We start from the raw sequence: 12836 nt of genomic DNA, 5'->3' as shown, positions 1-12836 counted from the left end.
GGAGAGGCTAGCAGTTATCCTTAGTAGTGGTTCTTAATTGCCTCTAGTTCTTTGTCCTGTGAAACTTTCCCTCTTTCACACTAACACGTCCCTTGATGTTGCCATTATTTCAATCTTGTTTATACTCCAGATCCTCAGATGTGAGTATAAAACATGGAGTAACCACAGAAGCCAGGAAACCATAAAGAGAACATAGACAGGGAGGGGTTTGCTTGAGATAGGAATAGCAAGATAATAGTAAGTGGGAAATGGAATACTAGGGAGTCGGGTTAACTGGGGAGGAGAGAGAGAAGTCAATAGAGAAAGAGAAGAGTGGTTGAGGTACAAACAATAGTGAAGTTGTCTGATAAATCTGTAAGGAATCATACTATTAAAGTTTACCTAAAGTTATACTGACAAGAGTCCCCACAAGAACCACAGACTAACAAAAATCCCTGTACTAGGTACAAGAAACCCCAATAATACTGTTACTCTTATTACACATCAACTTCCTAGTTTACCCTACATTATCCTTGCTCTTTCTTTTTTATCCTTATTAGGGGTGTGGTTGTTTTGTCCAACTTGCCTTTTAGTCTTTTCAGTAGTTTGTTTGCTTACTTCTGTTGTTACTGTAATATGCTTTCTTCCCCACTGAGTGACACTGAGGCCCGAATGCTACTCATTAAGATGCTCCTCGCAGAAAGCCTTAAGAGGTATCCATGTTAACAGAAACACACATTGCAGCATGGGAACATAGGAAATATAAGCCTCAAGTTGTGGGACTGGAGAGATGGATCCGAGGTTAAGAGAACTTGCTGCTCTTGAAGAAGACTGCCATGCGGTTCCTGGAAGTTACATGGCAACTAACAGCTACCTGTAAGTCCAATTCCAGAGGATCTGATGGCCTCTTCGAGCTGCTGCAGGTACAACTACATGAGTGTGATGCACAGATATACATACAGACAAAACCATCCATATACATAAAAATAAAAACAAGTCTTAAAAAGCGCAAAACCAACTTACTATTATTTCTCCAACAAAGTTCAAAGCCACCAAAACAGCAATAACTTAGTGGCCACATGTAAAGAACTAGAGGTTTTGGAGAATAGTTACCCCAAGCTCAGTGAGCTGTAGGGAAATACAGGGTAATAATTCAGTGAAATCAGTAAGACAATAGCAAGATGAGCAACAACAGATATCAAAGTCTTAAAAAGAGAAAAATTCTAAAGGGAAAATTAGATGAAAAATATCTAATTGTATCAGACCTGATTAAGTGAAGAACAGAATCTCTGATCTAGAGAACAGGTTTTAAAATTATTTTTGGCTAATTTAAAAAAGGGTCTCGTGTACTTCAGAATGGCTTCAGATTTGCTGGGTAGCTGAGGCTGCTCTTAAATTCTTGGCCTTCTGCTTTTGACTCCCAAGTGCAGGGATTACAAGCATATGCTGCCATGCTTAGTTTAAAGACTCATCAGTGGAGTTTCAGGAAGAGAAAAATTAATGCAAAGGAATGAATTAAACTTACAAGATATACAAGGCAATCATCCCAAGTGCATATATTTGCATTGGAGATTTTAAAAAAGCTGAGCCATCTCTCCAGCCCCCTGTATTGGATATTTAAATGAGATTTGAAAAACAAAAAGGTCAACTGAGAGAAAGCGCTCTCAGAAAAAAAGAAAAAGAAAAAGCCCAGTTTGAGGTGTAACATACCTCCCTTTGAGTTTTTGCTCAGGGCTTCTCCCCAAACGATAAGCTTATTCCATTTGCTTACCAACCAGAACTTGAGGAGTAAGACATTATTAAGACAGCACACATTTGGTCACAGGACTTGAAGAGATCAAGATGGTACTGAATTGGCCACTTCCCTGGTGGCCAGCTTTCATAGTACTGCAGGGTGCCAAGAAAGAAGAGGTATTAATATCCTTACTCAGCTCTGAACCCTTTGAAATAAAATATGACTGACCTGACAAGATATGAACATTTGTGCAATAGTGGCATTAACATGTTGAGGGGTAGTTAGAAGCTGTTTCATTAGATTTAAGGCATGATCAGTAGGAGGGAATTCATACCTAATACTGAAAACTTGGTCAAGAACTTTTGGCTAGAGAAGTTATAGATTTTAGAAGAGAAAGTACTAGTATCCTTACTAGATTGTTAAAGTATCTAACTGCCATCTATACAGTTATCCTTGTACACAGAGATTGGTCCAGCTCATAGTCCTCATCAGAGAAACTTTAAAAAACCCTATTTATTTATATTTATTTAATGTATGAGTGCTTTGCTCCAGATACACCTGCATGCCAGAAGAGGGCAGCAGATCTCCTTCTAGATGGTCATGAGACACTATGTAGGTGTAGGTGCTGAGGATTGAACTCAGAACCTCTAGAAAAGCAGCCAGTGCTCTTATCCTCTAAGCCATCTCTCCAAGTCCCCAGAGAAGCTTCTTTTTACAGTGTACAGAGGTTAACAGAGAGAACCACAAATTATCAACACGCAGAGAATAAATGACTGTAGAGTGCCCACCCCTCAATGGGACAACTTTATCATACCCACTTCCCACAAGGCTCAAGAAAATTTGCAGAAGAGTTGGGGGAAAGATTTTAAGAGCCAGAAGTCAGGGAGAAAAACTGCAAAACAGTGTTTTCTGGACATGAAAAGTGGATGTGCTCCATGCACTTATGAACTATCAGTGTGTGTAGCTGCTATATAATAAGTGCAGAAGATCAGTCTAGTCAATATTCCACCATGGATAGGGGAGGGTTCACAAGGTTTCACTCCTGGCTGAGGAGTGACAGGCAGTCAGTATCTCCTAGGGTAGTTAAAGTCTGTTTTGGTCAGAGCTGGGGCACAAGGAACACTGATCGAGTTCAGTAGGTTTTATAAATAAATACATATGTAATTTGTAAAAATACTTGAAGATGAGGGAGGATATAAGGAGAGGATACCCAGGAGAAATTGGAGTTGGATAGTGATGGAGTGGATTTGATAAAGAAAAAGTAAAATGTGCTCATGTGTGAAATGGAAGAAAGAAATGACATCAGAAAAACTTCCAAATATGGGTAAAGATGTACACATCCAGGTACAGGAAAATGAAAAGTCTTCACATTCACCTCCCAATCTACATTCATATACATCATCAATGGTCAAAAATTGAGGACAAAGTATGCTGAGAGCAAGAAGAAAAAGAAACGAGTAGCATGGAAGGGATTCCCAATTAACCTGGTATCTGACTGCTCAGAAAATGAAATATGTGACTGTGGGGTGCTGTCTCTTAATGGAACATCTGTATACACTACCTTCTCCTAAGACTTAAGGAATGATGTGGGAGAGGTGGGTGGGGAAAAAAGCTACAGTAAAAGAAAGATGTGGAATAATGGAGGAAGAAGGCATGAGGTATGGTGTAATCAAATCAATGAAGTGAAAAATTCTATGGAACAAGAATATTGAATTCGGTGTTACAGTTTGAATGTGAAATGTCCCTTAGAAGTGTATGTGTTGAAGGGACAGTCCCTAGTCAGTGGCACTATTTTGGAGTTTGCTGAAGACTTTAGAAGATTGGGCCTACCACGAAGTAGCTCCAGTGTGCTTTTGAAGTTTTGTGTCCTGTTCCTGGTGCTTTTCCTGTGTCTTTGTGCTTCCTGGCCATTATGGCCACTATGAGATGAACACCTGGCTCCTCCCACACCTTTCCAACTTGGTGCTTTGCCATGCCTCAGGCTTAAAAGCAACAGCGCTAGTTAGCTGTGCAGTAAAAACTCTGAAACCACAAGCCAAAATACACAATAAACAAACTGTAATAAATCCTCCCTTCTTTGTTGTTTTAAAATTTATTAGCCAAGAAATGGAAAACCCTAGCATACACTTAGAAGCAGTCCTGTGAAGAGCAAGAAGGAAAGTCATTCCCAGCAAACAAGGAGTTTTGGACTGCTCCTACTTTTTTTTTTAACTTTTTAACTTAAAGCTTGACTGTAGATCTTCTGGTACAATTCTCCTGTGAATCCATCAAGGCCCATAACCTTTTATAGCTGGAAGGCTTTTTAGTTCTAGTTTAATTTCCTCTTATGTTATGGGTCTGCTTAGGTTGCTGACTTTTTTAGTTTGGGTGGTTTGCCTTAACTTAGAAATTTGCCCATTTCCTTTAGGGTTTCCAATTTAATGAAGTATAAGTTTAAAAAATATCCTTCTATAACATTCTGAATTTCTTGGAGGTCTGCTGTAATATTTTCTTGTTTATTGTGATTCTTTTAATTTGGGTCCTTTCTTTCTTTTGGTTAGTGGGGCCAAGGGTCTGTCAATCTTGTTTTTCATCTCATTCATTGATTCTTTTTATTGTTTTCTTTGTTGTTTCTATCTTGTTGGGTTTTGCTCTGATTTTTATTATTTCTTATGCTCTGCTGCATGTACACCTGCATGCCAGAAGAGGGCAACAAATCCCCTTTTAGACAATTGTGAGCCACCATGTGCTTTCTGGAAATTGAACTCAGAACCTCTGGAAGAGCAGTCAGTGCTATTAACTGTTGAGCCATTTCTCCAGATCCTCTTTCTGACATTTAAAAGAAAAAAGATTTATTACAACATTTTCCTGATGTATTCCTGCAAGCCAGAAGAGGGCATCAGATCCTATTACAGATGATTATGAGCCACCATGTAGTTGCTGGGAATTAAACTCAGGACCTCTGGAGGAGCAGTTGATGCTCTTAACCACTTTGCCATCTCTAATCCCCTCCTTCTGAGTTTTTTTTTTAAAATATTTTTATGGACCATCTAGAGACTGCCATATCCTTCTGAGTTTTTAATGTAGGCACTTAGAGCTATAAATTTCCCTCATAAGATTGCTTTCAATTTGTTACAGAGGTTTTGTTGTTATTGCTGCTGTTGTTGTTCTTGGTGGTGATAGTGTGTGTGTGTTTTCATTTAGTTCCAGGAATATTTCTATTTCTTTCTTGATTTCTTCTTTGATCTAATCATCATTCAGTAATGAGTTGTATTCCACTAGTTTGTGTATTCACTAAAGTTTGTGTGCTCTCAATTTTAAGTTCTATTGCATTATGGATACATATATATATATATGTATATGTATATATATATTTATATGGAGTTATATTAATCTTTCTGATTTTTTTGTAAAGATCCTTTTTTAGCTAAATAATACCCATTTTATTTGACAAACAAGAAAACTTAGAAGCAGGTGAGTTCAGCACTTTCATAAGGCCACAGAGTAGATACATGTCAAACAGTTTGAACCCAGGCAGTCTACCAGTCTAGATATCTGGGACCATGCTTTCAAGTCCTGTGCCAAAATTATGCTTCTTGGACAGGCAAATTCTGCAGAAAGAAAAAAAATGAATCTTTTCAGAGTGCAAGGAAGTTGGATGTGATATGCTTTTTTCCATCAATTTATTTATTCACTTTATATCCTGATCACAGTCCCCCTCCCAAAGCTCCTCCCACGCCCCCTCCCCTTCTCCTCTCAGAAGGAGGGGACCCCCACCAATTCCAACCCACCCTGAGACATCAAGTCATTGCAGGACCAGGCACATCCTAGTCTATGAAGGCCAGACAAGACAGCCCAGTTAAGGGAACAGGATCCACAGGCAGGCAACAGAGAGGCCCCTCCAGTTGTTAGAGGACCCACAAGAAGATTTAACTCCATATTAGCTACATGTGTGCAGGGGACCTAGGTCTAGCCCATGCATGCTTGTAAAGATACGTTTTATATGATCTGTTTTTAGAAAAGCTTCCATGTACTGCTGAGTAGAATATGTGTTCTTTGGTTTCTGATAATGTATGATATCATTTAATTCTGATGTTTCTCTGTTTAATATTTTTGTCCAGATGATTTGTCTGTTGGAGAAAGTAGGCTACTGAAATCATGGACTGTTGATGGATTGATGTTAACCTGTGACTTTTAATCCACTAAGGCATATTTTCTGAATTTCTTTGCATCAGAGTTGGCACATATATGTTTGAGACAGCAATACATTTTTGGTTTACTGTTCACTGTACTAAAGTGTTCTTTATTCTGATTAATTTTATTTTAATGTGCTCAAAACACCATCTGTAGCAATAGACAAGAGGGGGAAATTAAAGGTATACAAATAGGAAAAGAGAAAGTCAAAGTATCTCTATATGTGATGATATGATACTATATATTAGATTTCCCAAAAATTTATGCTAGAAAACTTCCAGAAACAATAAACAAATGCAGCAGCATGCCAGGATACAGTATCAACTTGCACAGTCAGTAACTTTTCTATACATCAACAACAAACATACAGAGGAAAAGAGAATGAACACAGCCCCATTTACAATAGCCTCAGAGCAAAAAAAAAAAAAATCTAGGAATAATAGAGAAAAAGGGAGAAATAATTTTTCATATGGAAGAATACACCCATTGTTTTTCCAATACCAATGGTCAATCCTGTAAGCATATACATAAAAATTACATTACATGGTCTGAGCAAGTTGTATTTACGTATTTAGAAATACATAGTCCTATGTGTGTATGAGCACACACACACACACACACACACACACACACACACACACACACTCACACCAACAACAATTAAAGAAAAAGAGCCCATGAGTTTCAAAGAGAGCAGTGTACATGGGAAAGTTTGGAATGAGGAAAGGAAAGGAGGAAATGATGTAATTATATCTCAATTTTTTAAAAAAAGTATTTAAAAATAAGTGATAAATGGAGTACTTCAAGTTGTAGAAAAAAGTGCCTAATTAGTAACATAAAAACATATAAAAATCTAAATATAGTAATCCCTTCCCAAGAGTAGTTTCATTTGTTCCTTAATATTTAATCTTCTAAATATTAAACACCATGATGTAAAATAGTTTTGAAAAACTCAAAGGCTATGCCTGCTATGGAAGCATGTAGGCTGACTGCACATCTTCAGCTCTCCTTCTGCTCCTCCAGATCCCAGCCCACACCCCCTCCATCCCCAGATCCGCAGCAGAATACCTGCTGTGGACTCCATTTGCTCTCTGATCACATCCTCACCAACAGATAAGAAATATCTTCTCCCCCAGCCTTCCTTCCCCTAACTTACTCCATTATCTCATCCCCCAACAGAAGCAGTGGGCATTCCCTGGGAACACACCAGATGATGAGCAGGCCAGGGAATCAGGTGTGCTAACTGAAAACTGTTACCAGTCCCTCCACTCCTCCAAATGCCATCCCTGGTCTCATCCCTGACTCTGCACCAGAAGAAGCCTTACTTCCACCCCCTGCCCACATCTCCTGTGGATCCCATATACCTTCACTTCTTTACCTCGCTCCCTCCACTTTTTGCTTTACCACAGCTCCTAACACCATAAGGCATCCTCTGCTAACCCACAGGCCACTTCTGTCAGGGAAGCAGGTAGGCTGACCATGCATCTTCCCCTCTCCTTTTCCTTCAGATCTAATCCCCCAGTCTAATCCCCAGCTCTGCAACAGAACAACTGGTTCAGCCTCCCCTTTACCCACTGATCACATCACCTGCAGATCATACAGATTTTTCACTCCTAACCTCCCTGATCCTACTCCATGCTTTTCTCCAGCCCCCAACCCTACCTAGTACCTCCTGCTAACCCAAAAGCAAGAGCTTCCAGAGAAGCATGTAGGCTGGCTGCAGATCCAGTACCATAGTCTCTTCTCAAGAGATATAGCAGACTTTCTCGAGTGACCTCTCTGTAATATTTACCCCCATTCGAAGGAGAATAAATAAGCAGATTCTGGTAGAGCACTTTGCTTTCTACATCCTGTGAACTCCCTCAGAGCCCTGCTGTATCCTCTTTTCTAAGTGTCAACTCCAAATACTCAGAAACATATTTTACCTAACCTCCAGTGGCTGCACCTGCTAGGTCCACAGACCTGATTTCCTACCAGGCAACATATAGCCAAGACACTACTAAAACCAAGAGAGGAAACAGAAGCCAAGGAACAAAATACCCATTCAACAAAGACAAAAACAGATATCAGCAACTAGACCTATAATTATTACAATCCCAGATACCTATAAGCCAAAATAAAAAAGCAATCAACAACAGCCAGGACAGTATGTCTTCACTAAAGCCCAACAACCCTACCACAGCATTCCCTGAATATCTAAACGTAAATGAAAGCTAGTAGAGGTCCTTAAAGAGGAAATGAATAAATCCCTTAAAGAAATCAAGGAAAACATAAACAAACAATTGAAAGAAATTAAATCTAAGACTTGAAAACAGAAAGAGAATCAATAATGAAAACCCAAACTAAGAGAATTTTGAAAATGAAAATTTTGTTTTATTTTTTAAATTTTATTTGGAATTCATTTTTTACACTCCATATTCCATTCTCCGCCCCTCCCATCTACCCTCCTACTGCTCTACATCCCATACCTCCTCCCCACCCCACTCCATCTCCATGTGGATGCCCCACCCCCACCCCACCTGACCTCTAAACTCTCTTGGGCCTCCAGTCTCTTGAGGGTTAGGTGCATCATCTCTGAATAAACACAGACCTGGAAGTCCTCTACTGTATGTGTGTTGGGGGCCTCATATCAGTTGGTGTATGCTGTCTGTTTGGTGGTCCAGTGTTTGAAAGATCTTGGGGGCCCAGATTAATTGAGACTGCTAGTCCTCCTACAGAATTGTCCTTCTCCTCAGCTTCTTTCAGCCTTCCCTAAATCAACAACAGGGGTCAACAGCTTCTGTCCATTGGTTGTATGCAAATAACTGCATCTGACTCTTTCAGCTGCTTGTTGGGTCTTTCAGAGGGCAGTTATGATAGATCCCTTTTTGTGAGCATTCCATAACCTCAGTAATAGTGTCAGGCCCTGGGACCTCCCCCTGAGCTGGATCCCACTTTGGGCCTGTTGCTGGACATTCTTCTCCCTAGGCTTCTCTCCATTTCCATCCCTGTAATTCTTTCAGACAGAAAAAATTATAGGTCAGAGGTGTGACTGTGGGATGGCAACCCCACAAATGTCCTGTCTTCCTGCTGGAGGTGGGCTCCACAAGTTCCCTCTCCCCACTGTCGGGCACCTCATCAAAGGTTCCTCCCTATGAGTCCTGGGAGTCTTTCACCTCCCAGGTCTCTGGTGCATTCTGGGGGTCCCCCCAACCTCCTATTTCCTGAGGTTGCCTATTTACATTCTTTCTGCTTGCCCTCAGGGCTTCTGTCCTTTTATCTCACCCAATATCAGATCAGGTTCAGGAATTCAAACAGGAGCTACAGAGGCAGATTCCACTAACAAAATGGAAGAAAAGGAAAAAGAGAATGTCAGGAATTGAAGTTACAATAGAAGAAATGGATAAATCTGTCAAAGAAAATGTTAAATCTAAAGACTCCTGGTATGAAACATCCAGGAAACCTGGGACACTATGAAAAAGACCAAATCTAAGAATAATAGGAATAAATGAAGGAGAAGAAGCCCAGATCAAAGGCCCAGAAAATATTTTCAACAAAATCATAGGAGAAGGATTTCCCTAACCTAAAGAAGGAGATGCCTATTAAGGTAAAAGAAGCTTACCAAATACCAATTAGACTGGACCAGCAAAGAATGTTACCTTGGCCCAAAAGAATCAAAACATTAAACATAAAAGGGCAAAGAAAGAACATTAAAAGCTGCAGGGGGAAAAGAACAAGTAACATAAAGACAGACCTGTTAAAATTATACTTGAGGGGAGGGACTCTGGGGGGGGGCAAGAGAAGGGCACCATTTGGGATGTAAATTTTAAAAAAGAATAACACTCAAATTCTCAGTGGAGATACTAAATGCCAGAAGGGCTTGGACAGATGTGCTGCAGACCCTAAGAAACCGGAGATGCCAGCTCAGACTACTATACAAATTAAGATTTTCAGTCACCATAGATGGAGAAAATAAGATATTTCTAATAAAGCCAAATTTAAACAATATTTGTCTACAAACCATCCCAACAGAGGGTGCTAGAAGAAAAATTCTAACCTGAAGCAGTTAACTACAGAGAAGAAAACACAGAATAAAATAAAAGAGGGGAAACACACACACACACACACACACACACACACACCAGCAGCAGCAGCTGCATCACCACCACCACCACCACCACCAAAATCAACAAAATAACTAGAACTAACAATCATTGGTCATTGATAGCTCTCAATTCCCCAATAAAAAGACACAGACTAACAGAGTGGATGTGAAAACAGGATCATTTCTCCTGCTGCATCCAAGAAACACACATAAACACCAAGGATAGACATTACCTCAGGGTAAAGGATTGGAAAAAGATATTCTAAGAAAATGGACCTAAGAAGCGAGCTGGTATAGCAATTTTAATATCTAAGAGAATAGATTTCAATCCAAAACTGATCAGAAGAGATGGTAAAAGGCAGTACAGACTTATCAAAGGAAAAACCCATCAAGATTACATCTCAGTTCTTCACATCTATACCCCAAACACAAAGCACCCACTCAAGTTTGTAAAAGAAACACTACTACAGCTTAAATCACATATTGACTCTTACACACTAATTTAATAGTGGGGAAATTCAATACCCCACTCTCATCAATAGATAGGTCATCCAGACAAAACTAAACAGAAAAGTCCTAGTGCTAACAGGAAAATAAAATGGAACTCTCAGAAATTTACAGAACATTTCATCAAAATACATATGAATGTATGTATCTTTTTTTCAGGACCTTGTTAAACTTTCTTTAAGATTTACCACATATTCAGATACAAAGCAAGACTCAACAGATAGAAGAAATAGCTCTCTGCATCCTACCTGAGCAACAAAATAAACAACAGAAAGCTTACAAACTCATGGAAATGTAACAACTCTCTACCAAAGGAAAGATAGGTCAAGTCAGGAATAAAGAAATTGAAGACTTTCTAGAATTGAAAGAAAATGAATATACAACATACTCAAACGTATGGGACACAAAGAAGCAGTTCTAAGAGACAAGTTCATAGCACTGGAAAGATCTCACACTAGCAACTTAACAGCACTGTGTGAAAGCTTGAGAACAAAAAGAAGAAACCTCACTCAAAGGATACATGGCAAAATGTAATCACATTCAGTGCTTAAGTCAATAAGATAGAAACAAAGAGAACAATACCAAGAGTCAATACAACAAAGAGTTGGTGACAAACCCTTATCCAAATTAACAAAAAGGCAGACAGAAAATATTTGAATTAACCAAACAAGAAATGAAAGGGGGTTATAACATCAGACATTGAGGAAGTCCAGAGAATCATTTGGGTATGCTTTAAAACTTGTGCTGTACCAAATTTGAAAATCTAAATGAAATGGCTAATTTTCTGAGTAAGTACCACTTACCAAAGTTAAATCAAGATCAGATAAACAATGCCCAGACCTATATCCCCATCTAGTGAAACAGATGCAGTCATTATAATTCTTCCAAACAAAAAAAGCCCATGGCTAGATAGTTGACTTTAGCACAGAATTCTACCATGGTTTGAAAGAACTGTTAAAGTTAACACTCCTTGTATTATTTCACAAAAGAGAAACAGAAACATTCCCAACTTCATTTTATGAGACTTCCATTACCCTGATATCCAAACCATATAAAGACCCAACAAAGAATGAGAATTTCAGACAAATTTTCCTTATAAATATATATGTGAAAATACTTGATAAAATACTTGCAAACTGAATCCTAGAACACATTGGGATGATCATCCACCACGACCAAGTATGCTTCATTTCAGAGATACAGTAATAGTTTAACATATGTAAGTCAATAAATGTAATCTGCTGTATAAACAAGTGGAATGACAAAACTCACATGATCCTCTCATTAGATGCAGAAAAGGCCTTTGACAAAATCCAACACCCCTTCATGATAAAAGTCCTGGAGAGATCAGGAATACAAGGAATGCACCTCAACAAAATAAAGGCAGTTTACAGCAAGACCATAGGCAACAACTTAAGTAGAGGAAACTCAAAAATTGTCCACAAAAATCAGGAACAAGACAAGGCTATTCTCTCTCTCTCTCTCTCTCTCTCTCTCTCTCTCTCTCTCTCTCTCTCTCTCTCTCTCTCTCTCTCTCTTTCTCTCTCCGTCTATTCAATATAGTATTTGAAGTCTTAGCTAGAGTAATAAGACAGCTGGAGGTGATCAAGGGGTTACAAATAGGAAAGGGAGAAGTAAAGGCATCTCTATTTGCAGATGATATAATAGTATACATAGGTGACACCCTCCCCCCCAGATTCTACTAGAGGACTCCTACAGCTGATACATAACTTCAGCAAAGTGGCTGGATATAAAATTAACTCAAAGAAATCAGTAGCTCTCCTTTATATAAATGATAAATGGACTGAGGAAGAAATTAGGAAAACAACACACTATCAAGCCCTTCCCCTCAGAGCTCAGAGAACCCCGCAGAATAGGAGGTGGAAAGAGTATAAGAACCAGAGGGAATGGAGCAGAGCAAGGCCTTCTGAATCAATGGAGCAAGGTTCATAGCAACTCACAAAGACTGATCCAGCAAGCACAGGGCCCATGCAGGTCTGCACCAGGTCCTCTGCATATATATTATAGCTTACTATTTAGTGTTTTTATAGGACCCATGACTGTGAAAATGAGTAGATCTCTGATTTTTTTCGCCTTCTCTTGGGATTCTTTTCCTTCTGTTGGTTTGCCTTGTCCAACTTCGATGTGATGATTTTTGCTTTATCTTATTTTATTTTGTTATAAAAACTCATATAAAGTTAACACATCTTATTTTCCATAGTAAAAGAATAAGAGAAGAAAGAAAACAAAGATATTTACATCATATACTTATATGTATATTTGTTATATCATATCATATGATAATACTCATGATTTAAGTGTTTCTCTTTAACTACTCAAAACCTTGCAGATAATGTT

The sequence above is a fragment of the Mus caroli genome, unplaced genomic scaffold (assembly GCF_978045245.1).
Source record: "Mus caroli unplaced genomic scaffold, Mus_caroli_1 scaffold_5, whole genome shotgun sequence".
NCBI classification, from domain to species: domain Eukaryota; kingdom Metazoa; phylum Chordata; class Mammalia; order Rodentia; family Muridae; genus Mus; species Mus caroli.
This window is presented reverse-complemented; position numbering follows the sequence as displayed.